Source organism: Cuculus canorus, chromosome 5, assembly GCF_017976375.1.
Source record: "Cuculus canorus isolate bCucCan1 chromosome 5, bCucCan1.pri, whole genome shotgun sequence".
Taxonomy (NCBI): domain Eukaryota; kingdom Metazoa; phylum Chordata; class Aves; order Cuculiformes; family Cuculidae; genus Cuculus; species Cuculus canorus.
In genome coordinates this window covers 55,981,565-56,000,244 of record NC_071405.1, presented here as the reverse complement: position 1 = coordinate 56,000,244, position 18,680 = coordinate 55,981,565, and the positions used below count along the sequence as shown (strand labels likewise).

The window sequence follows — 18,680 nt, the reverse complement described above, 5'->3', positions numbered from 1 at the left end:
GGAACTCCTTCCTCTACAAAAGTTGGCAATGGTTGCCACATGATGCATAAATCCATAAATAGAACCCATAAATAAAAAGATCAGTTCTTGAAATACTTCTGGAGACAGTCCAGAAAGTGGCATAGACCACACCTATCACAGTTAAGCCTGCAATAGAAAATGACTTTTAGACAACTATAAAGCTCCTTACATCTTCTATAATAGCTGAGTTTCAAAAGACTGATGGTTTGTCTGCTGTGGACCTACAGTGAGGTAGGAAGCTGGAAAGACTATACTGATGACTTATAATTTAACTTTCAGTATACAGCTGCTCACATGACTCTAATGGCAAGGATACTTTCAAAAGAAAGCATTCACAGCAAGCAATCAAATCTAGAGACAACATAAGACAGTGATGACTGCTAACATGTAACCTCCACGAACCAAGCTCCCAAGATGACTTTTCAGTAAATACAAAACCAAAGGCATTTCTTTAAGTCCCTATTAATTTCTTATTTAGGCAAAAATCTCCTTAAACCATCATAAAAACGTTTGGATCTGACCTGCAAATAAGAAGAGGTTGTCTGGTACCACTGTCTCCTACCCTCTCCCTCCCATCCCCTAAATAAATGAGACGCACAAAGTACATGTGTGGCCATATAACCTCTTTCCCCTGACTCTCGACTGGCTAGGAAAGGCTGTTTATTAGATCCGAGTGCTGGTGAGGCCCATTCACGTGTGGGCGCTGCTCTAGGGCCAGCCAGAGACATCTCAAGATCAAGGGGTTTGTCTGCTCCACAAGTGTATGTCACAGAACAGATCAGATACAGCGCTGCTATTAGTGTCATCTTATATCTGTACTCCAAAGCTGGAGGAGACAGAAATAAGGTTCAGTTTAATAATAGGGTCTCTCATTCCTCAGCTCCAAAACACATAAAAGCTTTTTGATTGAGCACTTTTTTTAATAAGCATCAGCAAAAATTGAAATTATATCCTTTCTGCCAAAGAACACAAATAACTGAGTTTCAACAGAAGAGGTATTATATCTAATTCACATTCCCCCTCTTACCCAAACTAAAACAAAATATTTAATACAAAACAAAGCATGCTTTTCAATTGTCTTTATTCAAGCACTATTAAACCCTTTCCTCATCAGTACAAGACTACTCAGTGTGTAAGTTAACATCCACCTCCAAGCCAAAAGCCAGAGCAGTGTAATTAGATCTGTTTTGTCAGATGCAAATGCAAATTTCCAAGCACAGACCTGGCCTTAAACCATCACACTGACGGCACATGCCTATCTGACACAAGCACAACCATGGATCCCAAACCGACTTTACACGGGTTATTGCACAGCAATAGGTAGTTCAGCTCCCTACTACCGCGCTAGCTAAGTTTTATGAGAAAAAAAAAAAAAGCCCTGCAACTCATGCTTAGGCCATGACAGATCCCTGCAGTTTGGCTCTATGGAAAAGTTATGGCAGGGAGCTGTAGGTCCTTGCTGCTTTGCACTTCACAGTAAACATGTCAAAACCCAGAATTAGCTGCTTACAGAATAACCCCTTCATTATGTGTCAGAAGCAGCTTTGTTTTTTCCTCTCAAGATCATGTAAAAAGCTACCATAAACAGTCTAGCAAGTCTTTTAATAACTACAGGATGGCGTCTCTACTAATTTGAGTAGTTCCTACAATTCTACTGAGGTAAATAGTTGTTAATGGACCAAACAATTAAGGTTTACTAATCCTTTATAGAAATGCTGCAGTGATGGAATGCAGTTACATTTGGTGATCCCAGGGGCTGACTCAAATGGAGCACAAGTCTGTGTATGGCTAGGAGCAACCTCCGAACACTCAACTTGCCCCAGGGAACTGGTCCATGATGTTTTTTCTGTATTTTAGTATCCATAATGTTCCTGGAGAAGCAGTACTATAAATAGCTAAGCCACAAAGATGCCCATACTTAATTGCCCCCTTCCAGTACTGCACTGGCTGCACTCAACTGGCCGGACATTTCATTTCCTCACTCTCACCCCATCTGACAAATATCTGTACAAGATAGAGGTATATATATGGATATAGACACTGCAGTTTATGCTCTGCACACAGACACGTAAAGGAGGAGGTAGACACCAAAGGAAACCCTTCAGTGAGCAGCCACAGCCATGCTCTGAGAGCAGTCCTTATTTATGGTGTGGGCTAATGCAGCCTCCCTGGGAGCTGCAGTGCACTTGCTCTTCCATTCCCCATACGCATCCATACATCTGAGATTCCTCAGGCTAAAGGACAGTGAGTATAACTCTTTTCATTTTTTTTCACCCCAGAACTGTAGATTTTTTCACATTCAGAAAACAAAACCTGGTATTTAGGCTGACATATAGATTAGTAGTGGTCATTCTCCTGCATAAAAGCAGTATTATCTGCTCTTAGATGAGGATTTTTTTCTTTTTATGAATATTACACAATCTCACTGTTGTTTTTGCAGGACTTGCAAGTGATCATTTCACACAGGAGACAGCAGGGATCTCCAGAGGTTATCTAGACCAACCCCCATGCTCAAGCAGGGCCACCTAGAGCCAGCTGCCCAGGACCACGTCCAGTTGGTTTTTGAATTTAAGGGTGAAGGATGGAGTCTCCACAACCCCTCTGAGCAACCTGTGCCAGTGCTCAGTAGTGACCCTCACTCTAAAAAAAAAAAGTGAAGAAGCGCAGGTACAGAATCCAAGCAAAGTCAGTGTTACTGTACTTAGGGCACTCAGTACAAACTGCCCTGGGAGCTCACTGTAGCACTTTGTCGGCAAAAATACATACATCTGGCAAAAGGTCATCACCTTTTGGGTCACTGGGAAGGCACATTTAGAGGCAGACCTTCAAACATCAGTCTTTTTATTGCATTTGATGTATTTCTAAACACAGCACAAGCCTTTAGGTACTTGAATACAAATGCACATCTGAAACCACCATTCTTTGCAGTCCCAATGGCCCCAAATTGAGAGGGCAGATACTTTCAAGCACATTCTTCAGGCCCTTGACTTTATGCCTATGATCTGCAAGGCACAGTGAAGAGACTGAAAGTAATTTCTTTGAGGCTTAGAAGAGTGACAGAAATAAGAAAGTGGAGTTACTGGGTCATCCATTCGGCGCCCCCCTCCCTGTTCAACAGACTGCAGCTGATGGACACAACCTGGAGTAGCCACCCAACAATGCATGGGGTAGCAACAGGCACTGACGCCTCCGCAGTAGCCTTCAAGGCACTGTTTTTCATCACTCTGTCTTGCTAGTTTACAAAGAGCAGCAAAGACCATTTGGGGAGTGGGTATGAAAGGAAAAAAAATATTCCAGCAGTGTGAGGCAAACTTCTTGTCAGTAAAAGATGTTTTATGCACTGCCGGTGGTGGCACACAGGGTGTGTTATTTACTGCTTCTGCTTCACCAACATATTATACTGCTGGTTCAGGTGCCACCATCAGAGTGCAACTTATCACCTTCTGACTCAGAGCATCCTAGAGGAAAGATGACAGTCGCAACTCACGACATTTCTTCAGCACTCTGGTAACAGACCTGCAACAGCTACTATTAAAGATCGTGGGATTTGTTGTCAACACTGCATTTGTGTTGCAAAGCCAGTAGTTACTTGCACACAGAGACAGGCTAAGTGATAAATAAGGGGGGAAAGGTGTTGCAGTCATATCTCACCCTCTTTAGAACCAGAATTGGTGAAGGAAAATACAAGTTTCCTGACAGAAAGCACTCATTTGAAGCAACTAAACAAACCATGTGATGTGTGGGATTTAATGTGACAAGTAGCCAGGTAGGAAGCCCTACCCGGGATGGCTTGTGGGCTCCTCAGCCCAGTCATGACAGGTGCTAACCTCGGCAGCTGGGGTACACACTGCTCCAATCCTCTGGAAATGGACCTCTCTTTTTCCTTAGGTTCTCCTCTAAGGAAAAAGAAAATTTCTGGGGATTTATTGTTTGGCCCAAATACAAAGAAAAATGTTTTTACCAAAAATGCCGCATCACGCACAACAGAAATTATAAGTCCTCCATAAGTCTATTCATCAGAAGGGCTCATCCCTGGCTTGGTGGGAAAGAAAATATTTAAGAAGTTAATGGAAGCAGAAGCAGCACAAACAGGGCAGTAGGAAACTGTGCAGAAAACAGGGATGGGAAAGGAGGAGGAAAAGGCTATACTTCAGAAATCATTTTCACCACTGCATTCGTCATGTTAGACTGAAGACTTCTACGCTCCTCTATGCACAGAAACAGAGTAGACAGGACAGGCTCTCATTTAGCCCAATTAGCACAGATTTCACAGAATTAGTCAGATCTGAGCCAGAAGAGGTGTCTGGTCCATGCCTCAGGGGCCACCGCTGCATCGTTCCCCTTGCGAACATTATTTCCCAACACTTTGTCCAGCTCAGTTTTAAATAACCCAAGTGACAGCATTTCCACAACTTCCCATAGAGACTCTGTTATGATGTAATTTATCTCAGAGGTTTTAGCCATCTTCCTTATATTTAGGATGAAATTAGAAAAATTTATGCTGCTAGTTCTCATTATCCTGTCCTTGGAGCACTCTCAACCATTCTCCTCTCTGCCTGAGATTTACATGCTTCAGATACTTGTAAATAGCTGTTCTCCTCTGCAGCTATTCTTTGGCCAAAGCACACAAATTTATTTTAATCTTTATAAATTAGCCCAAGCTGCCCTTTAATCATTTATCTTCATCTCCTCTGAGTTCTCCATCTTCAAGGCAGTCAGAAGCAGCTGAATATCCAGGAGAGTTGTACCTCAGTGCCTGTTCCATCCAAAACCAGCAGCAGATCTGCTCTTACTGGAGCAGGAAAGCTGAGCCTGGGCAGTGAAGTCTCACTCCTCAGCTCTGCTGTACAGCAGGTTTTCATGAGGTACAGGGGTGTTACAAAGATTAAATCGAGATTGATATACAGAAGCTCACTGTGTTGCTCACTTTCGAAGATCTTGCCGCCTGTTTGCTGTGCCCCCAACGTGGTAGGGCTTGCATGAGGTGTGCCGTGTCGACTGGCGTGCAAGGAAAAAAAGTAGAGATTTCCAGAGTTTCAACCAAAAAGTAAGGATCTCCAGCTGTGAGGAGTGAAATATACTGTAACACGCTCACTGCTTCTGCAGATCTGAGCACAGCAGGAGGCATGAAAAATGCACTGAGCTATGGGTTATCCTTAAAATACCTCCCACTTCACTTGGAAGGTGCCAAAACCTGTAAATCCACCCATTTGAACACAGTTATCAAACAAGATTTCACCCTTTACTTGGCACATTTCCCCACATATCTCTTATTGACAATTTAGATATCTTAATCCTTCAGTGGTTTTTCAGCTGCTAATTCTGCAACTGTTTTAAAAAAAATAAAGCCCTACATCTACCATGATTAATTCGTTCTCCATAAGTCCAGGCTGTTTGTTGCTCTTTGTTCATTTATGCACTAGCTGTTTACAAATTCTCTCTTAATATTAGCTCTGTTATTTGCTAGAGACTCAAGTCATATTTACCATATGGTAATTGCAGAGACGGCACGGACAACAAACAGTGGAAGCTGAGCTGCTACAGCAATTACAGTAAGTAGCAGCAGTTTCAAGGCTATCTGCTACCCCACCTTCATTTCTTCTCCCTGCATCCTCTGATGGCTTTCCTTGTGGGATGTATAAAGCCATATACCACTCTGATCTCTACAGCAAAGACAGGCGGAAATTTGTTCTTCACTGTGGCGTTCACCTTTTTGCTTTCAGTCTGTGTTTCTGCTGCAGGTCTGTCCTCCCTGGCTGCCAGCCCCACTCTGTCCTGTCAAGGGTAGGTAATCTGAAATATCATCTGGAGATGGTCACCCTCAATACTCATATTTTTTTTGTCTCACACTATTGCAACAGCCCTGATCTCCCCCTTTGCCCCATCCATGGTCTCAACATGCGTCAGATATTTCTCTGAGGGTGTCACAAAGGACCAGACTTTAGAGGGTGGTTAGAAGCTTAATGAAGCAGCTCTTTAACCCACTTGGACACCCTGACCCCAGTGAAACCATGGATTTTCCACTGGACACCTAAACATGATTTAAAATTCCTGTGAAAAAACCAAACATGACTACAAGGGGCCACTGCTGTCTTCTCCCAAGAAAGACATGAGGTTTATTTCTTGGTTTCTGCCAAGAGCACTGAACAGGTCCCACACCCAAAATCCACTGGACTAAGCCAGGTAAATACATGACTATCCTTCAAGAAGATTAAAACAGAAAATGACCAGGATTACCTATATGTGTATGCCAACTCGGGAGCCAGCCTGAGAGTGCTGCATACAACAAAGCACCTTGTCTGAAAAGTATGAGTCTCCTTCCTTGCCACATTTAGCATGCCTGCAATGATACTTCCATAATTCCCAGTAGTCACCAAGTCTAGAAACTAGTGAAGAACATTTGAAAGCTGGATGCAGGGCATCGTGTATCAGATTTCCTAGCAAAGCATATAATAACCATGCTGTGGTTTATCTCCAAACTGGAAGCAACAGCATTTTCATTGTATTCAGAGAACTGCTTACACCATCTTCCCTTCCTTGACTCTTCCCTCAAAAAGTCTCCTTTTACAAAGAGTCATCTTAAAAGTGAGGACCATCTTTCCAGCCCAGTCAACCTTCATACCATCAGCTGAAGGCTGGCAAGGGAGAAAAGACAGAGGGTCCTCAGGACCAGATTTCTCTAGTGTAAATCAGCATAGGTCCAATGAGCCCAAGTCACAGAGCCAGCTTATTCTTCTTGAGGAGCTGCCTGAGGAGCTTTGGCAATGTTTTATATAACGTAAACCTCCAAAAGAAAAACCTCACCTATTTCCTCTTTGCAAGTCATGTCACACGCATCAGCTGAGGGCATCTTCTTGCTGGTTCCATACCAATTGTATCGCTGTCTATCCCGCACTGGTTTCTCCTCCTCCCAGTGCTCCACACTGGCCCTGAATTTGCTACAACTAGTCCTGCCAACAGGAGCAGCTGAGTCATGGGAGATGACCATATCAGCCAAATGCACTGAAAAGAGACAACGGAAGGAGAAAATCCTCCTTCCTCCCACAACCCTAGACCCCAGCAAATAAGGCCTGGAGCTGCTTACTCCACCATGTGCCCATTGTCTCTTTGGATCAGCATCATGAATTGCCTCATCCTGGAAGTACAATGACAGGAGTCAACAGCTTAATGCAGGTGCTTGGATGACATGCTCATCCCACACAGCCACCTGCTGTATGGCCTGCTTAAGCCATTGAGGCAAAACAAGAGGATAGCCTCTATGGTACCACTGAGGGGTACAGCCTCTATTATTGATACTAGTCTCAGTTTTACTGAGAAGCTTGAGTCCCCTTTGGGCACTGAAAAAATTATCTTTCCATCCATTTCCGTAAAGAGAAAAAATAAAACTGAGATGTGTTCTACTTGCTTTGAAGACCAAATGTCACCTAGACAAGGCCAAAGTAAGAAAATTACAGTGACTTTCTCTTGCTGGGCTTTTCAGTGAAGGACTGACTTGAGCAACAGCTAAGACAGGAATAAACAACCAGTTTTCACAGCCTTGCTCCACACTCTGTCCATGTCCCCTGCTCCCTCAGCCCAGAAAGCCTCTCTTGCTCAGCCATACTTCTGCAGTAGTGTCCCAAACCCAGTCGTCCCTGCCATTGCTGATGACAGTAACTCCTGTCACCTCTGAAACCTGTCAGAAGTGATGGAAAAACTCTTTGCCCAGAACAGGATCAAAAGTCCCCAACTGCCAGTAGGTGAGGAGCAGTGAGACAGGGAGAGCATTACCCCAGGAAGAGGCACCATTACTATTCCATTCAGGTCAGTGACACAAGCAGATAAAAGAATCATAGAATAGTTAGGGTGGGAAAGGACCTTAAAGATCATCCAGTTCCAACCCCCTCCTCTGCTATGGGCAGGGACATCCCACTAAATCAGGCTGCCCAAGGCCCCATCCAACCTGGCCTTGAACATCTCCAAGGATGGGGCAGCCACAACCTCCCTGGGCAACCTGTGCCAATGCCTCATAGTGAAGAAATTCTTCCTAATGTCTAGTTTAAATCTGCCCCTCTCTAGTTTATACGCGGTCCCTCTGTTCGTATCCTCACAAGCCTTTATGAATAGCCCCTCCAACACAAAAGGTCTTTGACAAAAGGATGACTACTTTTAAAGACAAGAAAAGCCTTTAAATTAATCCATTTTGTTGCAGAAGCTCGATGAGCAGACAAATGGATAAAACTGAGTTTTCAATGAATAAGCCCTGTATCCCCACAACTCTCCACCCTGCAATAATCCTTCCGCCCATTCTCCCTTCCCCCTGCTATCCCTGCAGACACACACGCAAACACTTCCCTGCCCCTTCCTCTAACTCTTACCCCCACAGCAAACCCTGTGATTCTTCCTATACCCAGCTACCAGCCAAGCAAAAGGCAGCACATACTGGAGGTCCCTGTGCTGGCCAGCCAGTCAGCAAGCCACCAGCCACCACCAGTGCACATTTCATGAAGTACATAAGAATGTGACATTTGAAAGACCACCACCTTTTTGTTGAACTCATTAACGTGCCTGTATGGTGAACACTGGAAACGTCCTTCTTAGAATCATACAGTCATTAGATTTGAAAAGACCTTAGAGATCATCAATTCCAACTCTTAACTGAGCATGTGCTTCCTGACTGGGCCAACCTCCTCCTTTACCCCAGCAGCCAAATCGCTATGGACTGGAGAGACAGGCAGAAAGCTACACAGAGAAAACAAAATGGGTGTTGAACGTGTGAGGGATGCAGTTGGAAGACTGGAAGCTAGAAGGCATGGAGTTGTTGTGGGAATTGGGGAGTTGAGGCAGTTACTGGAGAACCATAAATAAATCTATACATTTAAGAACGAAAAGCAGAGGAGGGAAAAGGCCAAAGCCGCGGAAAGAGGCAGTGGTTGTGAAGCAGCAAGTAGATGCATCTAGGCAGGTAACAGGCAAGCTGGGAATGACATAGGTGCACCCAGTGCAGCTAAGCATCTTCTCACCTTCAGTCTCCTGGTGTGATTCCCCACAGGGAAGGCAGCTCCACCGTGCTCTGAAGGTTAAGCTGTGCCTTCTGCCTGGCAGCAGAGCACAGTGCAGCCAACGGGTAAAACTGCCTACCTACTTAAAAGCAAACCCCAACACTGCCAGGAGGGACAGGCTTTATTTTTAGCTGAGACACCAGCAGGGTCACTGCTGGTGCTGCATTTCCCCATGGGTTCCCAGGATTTCATGAAGTGTGCTGTATGCACAGGGTCACTGCTGGGGAAACATCTGTCAGGTCAGGTTTGGGGAGATGGATTATTTAAGTTAGAGAAAAAGAAACGTTTACTAGAAGAAGTGAACCTGAAACTACTCTGGAAGGTTAAAATGGAAGGAAAGCGTTATGCTTAAAGGGTGAGAGAGGTGGTGGTTTATGTGAGGGCAAAGTCTGGTGTACCAGTCTCCAAGATCCTCAGACAGGAGAACAGCTCATCATGTGCAACTCCAACAGCATCCCCTCTGCTTGTTTCCTATAACCCAGGCTTTGAAAGGCTCGTTCTTGTCTGGGGGCTGCCAAAACAAAAGCAGCAGCATGTCATCATTCCTCATCAGCATCCTTCACAAAGTAAAAGCAGACACAGAGACACCCACCTTGCCTTGCACCTCGAAAACAACAACACTGAGATCTTCACCCTGATCCTCAGATCTTCCCACGGGGGCCGCAGTTAACCTCAGGGCAGGCATGTTCCGCAGGACTTACATACTGGCTAAGTATGACATCCTGAGCAAGAACAGGGCAGCAGGATAAACTTAGCCCGCTGCAACCACATGAGGACAAGGAGCCAGGTCCTTCCCTGCTAGTGGGTTTCGTGGGTGCAAACCTAATAAAACACTTGGCATCACTCCCATTTGCACTGCCAGGGAATGCAGTCTGGAGGCTTCAACATGGAGAGATTGTTGTTGATGAAGTGCTGAGTGCTAGTGTGAAGCTTTCAAGGGACTTGAAAGAATTGAGAGCAGACGGGAAGTTCTCATTTTCTTCTCTTTTTGAGGAACCTGAGTCCATTTGGCATGTTGCATCTGAGAAACAGCTTGGCCTACACTCTCTGATTTTAATTTTTTTTTTAATGAGGATCAACTCCTGTGCATGTTCTTGTGAAGATCTTATGTTAAAAATTATTTCGCCTTTTTTTCCCCTGCTAATTCTTGTGCCTCTTAATAGCTTAAGAAGTGCCTTGCAGACCCCATCACTCTTAGGTTCTTTGCAGCTAATTTGCATTCAGGACTATCCATCTCATCAAAAGCAGACCTCAAGGCTGAAGCAACTCCAAGCCTTAACCACTGCAGGCAATTCAGACCACAGTTTTACAGGTGGAAGAAGGGCTTCTTAAGCCAGCCTGAACATTTTCCACCTCTGCGCATTTGTTCTCACTCGCAATAGCTCTCCCTTTTTCATTGGCATAATTGGCATGGCCAATTATGAATAAGCCCAGGGACTGATCTGGCTGAAAAGTCAGCTGGACCCACCACCTGGCCACCCATGCCTCTGTACCCTGCCGGGGTTGGGGCAGGAGCAGGAACAAGCAGCCAGGGTGGGAAGGCTGCAGAAACCAAAGTACAAATGACAAGCACGGCAAGGATATTAGTGGCATGGACAGGGGCAGGTCTGCCTCTTGCAGCAGCAAGTCCTGCAACACCTCCTGGAACATTTAACACGCTCATACACAAACTAGAGACATACCTCTACCTCCATTTTTTCCTAATCAACACGTGTATTCAAGGGTCACTGAGCAATCTCAACCAATACTATGGAAGAGGTTAAGATTGCTTTTTAAAGTGAACTTCAAGCTTAACATCAAGATACTACTTCCCACCAAGGAAGGTCCACCTCAAGTTGGTTAAAACTACACACCCAGGCCTTAATGCCCCAAAACAAATTTTCCTGACTGCAAACAGTATGGAGGGCATACCATCCATCACCAACCAGGGTAGGCCAGCAGTGCATGGCGGAAGCAGTGCAGCCTTCCCTGATTTGGGTGCAGGCAATGCATTCTCATATGTCTATAGTTTCTAAAACCCTTTGACACCTCTCTGGTTGCAAAACATGCCTAGCAGCACAGGATATTTAGCATTTCTGATTGGTCTTGACCTGGCCGCCTCTGCTGCTGTCCTGAGTTAGGAGGCTTAGGTAAAAGATGGAGGAGTAGAGGAAGGAAGCAAACAGAGAAAGTCCAGTTTTGCAGCCTTGAAATAATCTGCTAGTGAATGGAAATGCTGAATGGAAACAGACGTTTCTCCCTAAATCAGAGCGCTCTGGAAAAGCTCCCTGATTTATTATGAGGGAAAATCCTCATTGGAGTGTTTCATTAGAAAACAAGCTATCATAAAAGAAACATTAAGAGCCCTAAGCTCCCCTCTCTCCCATGATGTCAACTGTCAGATGTATCAGTGACGGCTCAGCTGTGTGATCAAAGGCTCCAGCAAGCAGATTTAAAGACAGTATTACCAGAAAATTGAGAGTTGAAGGAGCACGGCGGCATGATCATCATCTGTTTATAAATGCATCTTATGGGGTGAACTAATTACTTTACAATGTTGTGCCACAGGAACAATGGCACCTGGGTCTTCTCATTACGACACTGGCATGATGGGGTGGTAGTGGTACCTTCAGAATGGCATCACGCATCCCTGCTGCCCAATGCCTTGCTATTCCTGCACATCCTGCTACAGAAACGCCTAGAGGGGACACTGGGAGGCCATTGTGCTGAACTTTGAGCATGCACATCTGTGATGACCCTCATTTAGAGCTTCCAGTTTAAAGCATTAGAGCAGAGAGAGCAGAAAGGAAAGAGTGAAGCCAGCTACTATCCAATTTTGGTTCCCAAGCCACTTGGCGGCCCACTTAAGCTGCAGGAGGCTCAAGTTGGTTTCTGGATTTCATTCTGGAGGTGAGCAGGGACAGCAAGCTTGTCTTCAGCCCCAAACCTCACAGCCTCACATCACTGAAATCAGCAAATGCAGGACCATGAGCTCAGCAGCGCAGAAAGTGTTCTAAAGGTGCCCCAAGAACAGCTTGTGAACTCATGTATCTCTCAATGCATTAAGCTCTTCAGGACACCGACTATAATTTATTAGACATTTGTATGGCACTTTGAAACATGAGCCCCCAACCGGCCTGATGCCTTTAGGAGTTACCGTTATCTAAACAGTAAATCAACAACGGTATTAATCTATGCCACAATTCCTAAACACAGTGGGTGACGGTAGACAGCATCACAACTATCAATTTCCTGGCTTCAGAGGGGTTTTCCCTATTAAGAAGATGGTTTTGTCTGTGTAATTTAATTTCCTCCACTTTTTATTTATATATAGAATTAGATATTGCTGCCTGATTAAAAGAAAAAAAAAAAAAGGAAATTTGGCTAGCAACCCAAACCATCTCCTTTTAACTGTTGAAGCACATGAAAGGCATCTGAAACATGACAGCAAAAAAGAACAAGGAACTATTTGTCAACGCCACTTGGTCATTGGGGAAGCTTAGGGGAGGAGACTGATGCTGTTTGTTTAAAACAAGCAAACAAAAACCTAACAGACAGACCATTTATCTGTACAGTGCTTCACTTGAAAATATTGGCAGATGGAATACATCTTAACTTGGTTTCTAATAAAAAGTGCTGACACACTCTGTTACGGCACTTCCCTGCCTTGGGGATAAAGGATGCCTATCGCAGGAAAGACCCTCTGAAATCAAAGGATGTGTGCGGGATCCGCCACGACAGGGCAGCAGGTCAGCCCAGAACCTTAGAAAAACCCTCTCCTGTCCTATCAGCAATACCATACCATCTGCCACACTCAGACCAGCCACATCTACTTCAGTCCCACCAGCTCCAGAAGAAGTCAGGGTACCTCCTTCCTTCCTACAAGTCAGCCAAGCCAAGGAACAGTGACCTACATGCCCTTTGACCACCATGACGAACCAACAACAGGGTCTGCTCTGGTCAGGCCGGGCAGCTCCTGCCCTTGCACCAGCCCGGCAAGAGCCTGTGGAACACAGACTGGCCAAGCTCGGTACCCCACTCCACATGCTCTGTCCTATTCTGGGTGCCGGTGTCTGAGACAGCTCAGAGCACACCTCCCACACTGCCCAGGGCTATGGAAAGGACCATCCTACCTGGTGATGGCAACTGCAATCCCCAGTGCCATCTTCTCAGGTGGCAGCTTTGCAGAGGAAAGGGAAAATCTGTCTGCAAGAGACAGGTACTATGCAGAGTGTGTTAGGATGGCGAGCTACACATCCACCATCCCTCTTGCACCCCATCACCCACTAGTTATCGCAACCATGTCCTCACCATATCTGCACACAAGCAGAAAAATAGCATTAACAACACAAATGAGACCCAGGGAGATTAAATAACGTGCCCAGAAGAACACTGGAAGCTTGCCAGAGACTGGGAGCCTACCTGCATTTCCACTGCCCTCACACAGGATTTCAGCAGCAGGAGTACCACAATCTGTCATGCCTTGGGCATTTGGGAAATGCTTGAACTATCAGCTTACTAGAACTGCTGTACTGAACCTTTTACTTACAGCACTCTATCTATTCCCACTCAGTCCTCTCCTTCTCCATCCTGGTTGATACTACATCCTTTTTATTTACAATGGGGGGGTAAATGCTTTGCTTGTCATCACATTGCATGCTAGCACCAGCACTCAGGGCTCCTGGGCTGCTCTTGTTCTTCCCCAACCAGCCCTTGGCAGCAGCTGGACGTGCTCTTTTCTAAGATCGCTGCTTCAGCTCAGGAAACAAGTCTTGTTCCAGTTGACCACAGAAGCCTGAACATAAGAACCAAACATGACTTACTTTCTTAGTTAAATCGTGATCAGGGTAAACAAATGCCTGCAACAGCAGTGCACAGAGCAGGATTAGGGACTCCCTAGAAATGCTTGTGCCGTGGGGGAGCGATGCCTCTCCCCACTGCAGCAAATCCAGTGAGCACCTTCAAAGCCTCTGTGTCTCAGCAGTCCCCCAAAGCCAGCTCTGCTCTCCCGGGCCACCTGCCAGGCACCCAGGGAGCAGGATGACCACTCTTGAATGGGAAGATGCTGCTGACTGTTACCTAAGTCTTCCAGCCCTGTCCTTTCCAGAAATAAAAAACAGCTCAACAAAATCACCCTTTGGCTCTACAAGAGATGTGAGAAATTAAAGGAATATATATACAAACATGAGGAAGGGATGTGCATAAGGCACCCCTTCTCACCCCCACTGTTCCTCTAGCGTCTCACCTTAAATCTGAAACACATTTTTAGGGTGAAATACATAGAACAAGCCCAGGAACAAACGGAGGAGCCACAAACCCAACCATTACGCTAGAGCTCCACTTGGGGGGGGAGGGAGGTTGGGGGGGCGAGGGAGAAGCTGCCACAGCCTCATATCTTAGAATAACTGTAAAAAAAACACCAAAAACCAAAACACTTGCAAGGTTTTCATCTCCCACCCCGGGCAACCGTTACTTTAGGCACTGATGAGATAAAACAAAAGCCTTGAAATAAGGCTGTGAGGGAAGGAAGTGTATGAAATTACCCAACATTTAGGTCAGCGTGTGTGTGCGTGTATAATTTCTCTCCCCCTGCCAGCCGGGGGCTGCGGGGGCCCCGCAAGCGGCCCCGTGCCCTATTTAGGGCAGAGCCTGGCGCAGCAGCTATATTTGACACCCAGGGTAAACAAGCCAGCCCCAGCAGATGGAGCGCGACAGCTGAGTGGGACCCCCGCCCGGGGCGGAAAAAAAATTAATTAAAAAAAGACATTTATTTTTTTTTTTTTTTTTAAGGAAATTTATAGCACTGCATGAGAGGCACTTCGCCCGTCCGGCAGAGCCTCCCCGGCATCCCTGCGGGCCGCGGCATCAGCGAGGGAAGGAGGGAGGCAGAGATGCCGGTGCTTGGGCATCAGGAAGCGAGGGAGGAAGGGATGCCGGTGCTTGAGTACCAGGGAGGGAGGGATGGAGGGAGGAAGGGATGCCGGTGCTTGAGTACCAGGGAGGGAGGGATGGAGGGAGGAAGGGATGCCGGTGCTTGGGCATCAGGGAGGGAGGGAGGAAGGGATGCCGGTACTTGGGCATCAGGGAGGGAGGGATGGAGGGAGGCAGGGATGCCTGTGCTTGGGCATCAGGAAGCGAGGGAGGAAGGGAAACCGGCGCTCGGGCATCAGGGAGGGAGGGATGGAGGGACGGAGGGAGGCAGGGATGTTGGTCCTTGGGAATTAGGGAGGGAGGGAGGGAGGGAGGGATGGATGGATGGATGGATGGATGGATGGATGGATGGAAGAAGGGATGCCGGCGCTCGGGCATCAGGGAGGAAGGGGTGCCGGCGCTCCGATATTAGGGAGGGAGAGATGGAGAGAGGCAGGGATGCCGGCGCTCGGGCATCAGGGAGGGAAGGAGGGAGGCAGGGATGTCGGTATTGGGGCATCAGGGAGGAAGGGATGGAGGAGGGAGGGATGCCGCTGCTCGGGCATCAGAGAGCGAAGGAGGGAGGCAGGGATGCCGGTGTTGGGGCTGCTCCCGGCTCCCAGGCCCCGCAGTGCCCCCTCCCAGCGCACATCCATCCCGCAGCGCCCGCTCCGGAGGCGAAGCCCTCCCCCCGCAGCGCGCAGCCACACACACACACACACACACACACACACAGACGGCTCCGGGAAAACACCGCCAAGGAAGGAAGCTCCCAGCTCCTGGGCAACGTTAAATCCCCTTCTCCCGGCGGGTGAACAGCAAAGAGCCCTCCGCACCCCCCACCCCCACCCCCGGCGTGAAGCCCTGAAACTTCCCCGGCAGCCTCGGGTCTCCTACGGAGCCGGGGGGGCACCCTCGTACTTACCCCTTTCCTGGTTGCTTTCCTGACTTTATTTTTTTTTGGTGGAGGGTTGGGGGCCCCCGCTGTCTCCCCAGTACAAATCCTTCCGGCTCCTAAAGGGAGCTCATGGCATCTCCAGGTGATTCACCGGCGGGGTGTGCGGGCACGGGGGGGGGTCGCCTTTGCATGTCAGTCCAAGTTGCCTCGCTGGCTACAAAACCTGAGCTCTCTTTTGCAGCTGTCAGGGTGAGCGGGGAGGTGCATCTGGAAAAGGGGGTGGGGGGTGGAGGTAAAATGTTGATAAATCCACCAGCCTTTCGATCTTCAGCTCCGTGCGGTGGAGTTTGGCGAGGGAAGGGAGATCTGGCGAAGGGGGAAGAGGACGGAGATGAACGGGGGTCGAGGGAGAGAAGATGAGAAAATGGATTGTACCCCAGATTGGCACTGAATCTGCCGGGCTTTCCCTGCTCCCGCTCTCACACCATCGAGTCTCGGTCCAGGCTTCCCAGCATTACGGTGCACAGCAAAGCACTGAGCCTGATTTCTGGGAGCCAGCGAGGTTTGCACAACTGCAGCAAGAAGCCAAATCAAAAAGCCAATCTGTGAGCCTCCAAACTCCACGTCACCCTATCAGCTGGGAGCGAGAGCTGCAACAGAATTACAAGCCATGCATATTTATTCTTCTGAATCCAGGGGAGGATTTTCAGATTGTTTAAAGCAAGGCATGACGAAACCGGAGCAAACCCTTTCCAAACTAAATAAAGGCATGTAACGTGCACTCACACATACACACACACATCTCTATGATATCTCCACCAGTATATACAGATAGAAATATACACTCACTGAGCTGCGATCACTCCTCTACCCTCCAAGTATATTGACTTGACTTCATGTATTTAAAGCAAGGGAGGGGAAGACCATGGTAGTTGAGCCTCAGAGCAGAAGATATTGATTGCATATCTGAAATTTAAAGCATCTGCCAAACAATTCTGAGAGGTTAAATATAGGCTACGTAATTACATGGGCTGAGTTGGTGTTGGCATTCCCATTTGAAGCTGCATGCTTCGGTCTGTGCTTGCAGAAACCACCCAGTCATTTTTTTTTAACCAAAGTCAAATAACAAGTTGTGAGACAGCAAGTCATTTTAAGGTAAAAAATACACGTTGCCTCCAAAGTTGCCATTTAACTTTGGCAGAAGATGACTGGAGGCTGGTTTCCAGGGTAGTGGAACAGAACAGTAGCTTTATGCTTTGCACAAGGTACATTGTGATGTTTGCACACAGGTTTGTCTCTTCTTGCGATTCCCCGATTTAGCCACAGCAGTTACAGGCACACATGTGCCTCCAGGAGATTTACCTTCTAGCATCGCTTCTCACTTACTTAAAGAACCAGTAAGCCCATGTGCTATAAGGCAACGATTCCTGACACAGGGCCATTCTGCCAAAGGATGAGCTGTTTCATCCTCCAGAGAGAAGCCATCCCCACTCTGTTGTTCCCAATGACTCCCTTTACCCTGTGACACGATGAGGAAGCAGAAGCTTCCTGCTGAGACTTGAGCACTTGTGCAAGTGCAAACCGTCCCTGTTAAAAACAGCTGTGTAAACTGCCATGAGAAACCTGAGCTCAAGTCCCACACAAGGCAATGGCTTTTACCCTATCAGGCACAGACAGGGGATGTACAAAGAGGGAAGGGGAAAGGGAAACAGAACAGTTACTGGGAGAGTGACATGTGAAATAATTGCATCTACTTCATGCTTTTAAGGAAAGCTGCAAATGGTCTGTGGTCCCATGCAGGAAAGCACAGACCACCAACTCCCGGAAAGTTAGCTGGAGTTTTCTGGTTACACCTCAGTAGAACAGCCCTGGCCCCACACCTCAGCAAAAAAAGGGATCCAGAGACCTGGAAGAGCAGTTACCCATCCTGGTCTGGCTACTTACTGTTGTTAGAGTAAACCATGAACAGCCAGAGACAGAGGGCCAGTGGGGATGGAGCGAGAGCTCGTGGTTGCTGCCAAGTGGAGTGAACAAGTAGAAGATGACAGTACAAAAGACTGCAGAACTGCCTATGCATCCCAGACTCAGCCCTGTATCTCCCCAGATAAATCAAGCAAAGCAATGTACCACACAGGAACGTGGCACAGGATGCATGCAGGCCAGAAGACAAGGTGAGATCTAACACATGCCGAGGGGCCCGAGCTCAAGGTTCTGGCTAGCCCCGCACAGGGCTACACACCTGAATGATGCTCTTGTGTGACTCCAGGGAGGGGAAGGACTTCCTAGTGCCTAGGGGCACACAGGCACATGCGCATGTGTGGGCCAAGGCATTAAAATGCCCAGTGGTCTTCTTGGAGCTGTGGAAGAGCCCTTATTAACGTCAACACATAAAATCAAGAGAGCAGCATCAGTGGCTGAAATCCAAGACTGAGTGGATGCAGGGACCCCGATGCCCGCCAGTGTCACCTGATCTCCAGGAGGTCACCTCCAAACGTGCCAGGGAGAACAGACTCCAAGGGCAGCAGCTTTCCAGTCCCCTCTGATATTGAGGGAAGGAAACTTCCCCAGGTGGTATGGGGGAGCTCTCCTAACCCATAGCCCATCATCAGGTGGTTCAAAACAGCCATTGTGTTTAAGACTCACCCAGAGAAGGTCTGGAGTCAAGAAACAGTGGTACAAACTGCTCATCAGTGGGAACAAGCCCGGGGGGGGGGGCGGGCACAGAAATTTACAATTGACAATAACTTCAAAGAGATAGAGATCGTTATTGTACACAAATTTTTCATTTCAACCTTATCTTCTGAACCCAGTACATAAAATCATGCCTAATA

At 47.2% G+C, this 18,680-nt stretch overlaps 1 protein-coding gene across 8 annotated transcripts in view; it reads right to left on the bottom strand.

The window, feature by feature from the left end:
* Positions 1–16,525, bottom strand: part of SLC8A3 (solute carrier family 8 member A3) — a 125,059-nt gene extending 108,534 nt beyond the window's left edge. For 2 of the 8 annotated variants that reach the window (XM_054068457.1, XM_054068458.1), the window contains exon 1: positions 15,877–16,515. The gene's annotated coding sequence lies outside the window, so the exon portion shown is untranslated. Of the gene's footprint in view, positions 1–15,876 lie in introns of all 8 variants that reach the window. The other 6 variants (XM_054068451.1, XM_054068454.1, XM_054068452.1 and 3 more) reach the window with 6 other exon arrangements.
* Between the last annotated feature and the right edge of the window lie 2,155 nt (positions 16,526–18,680).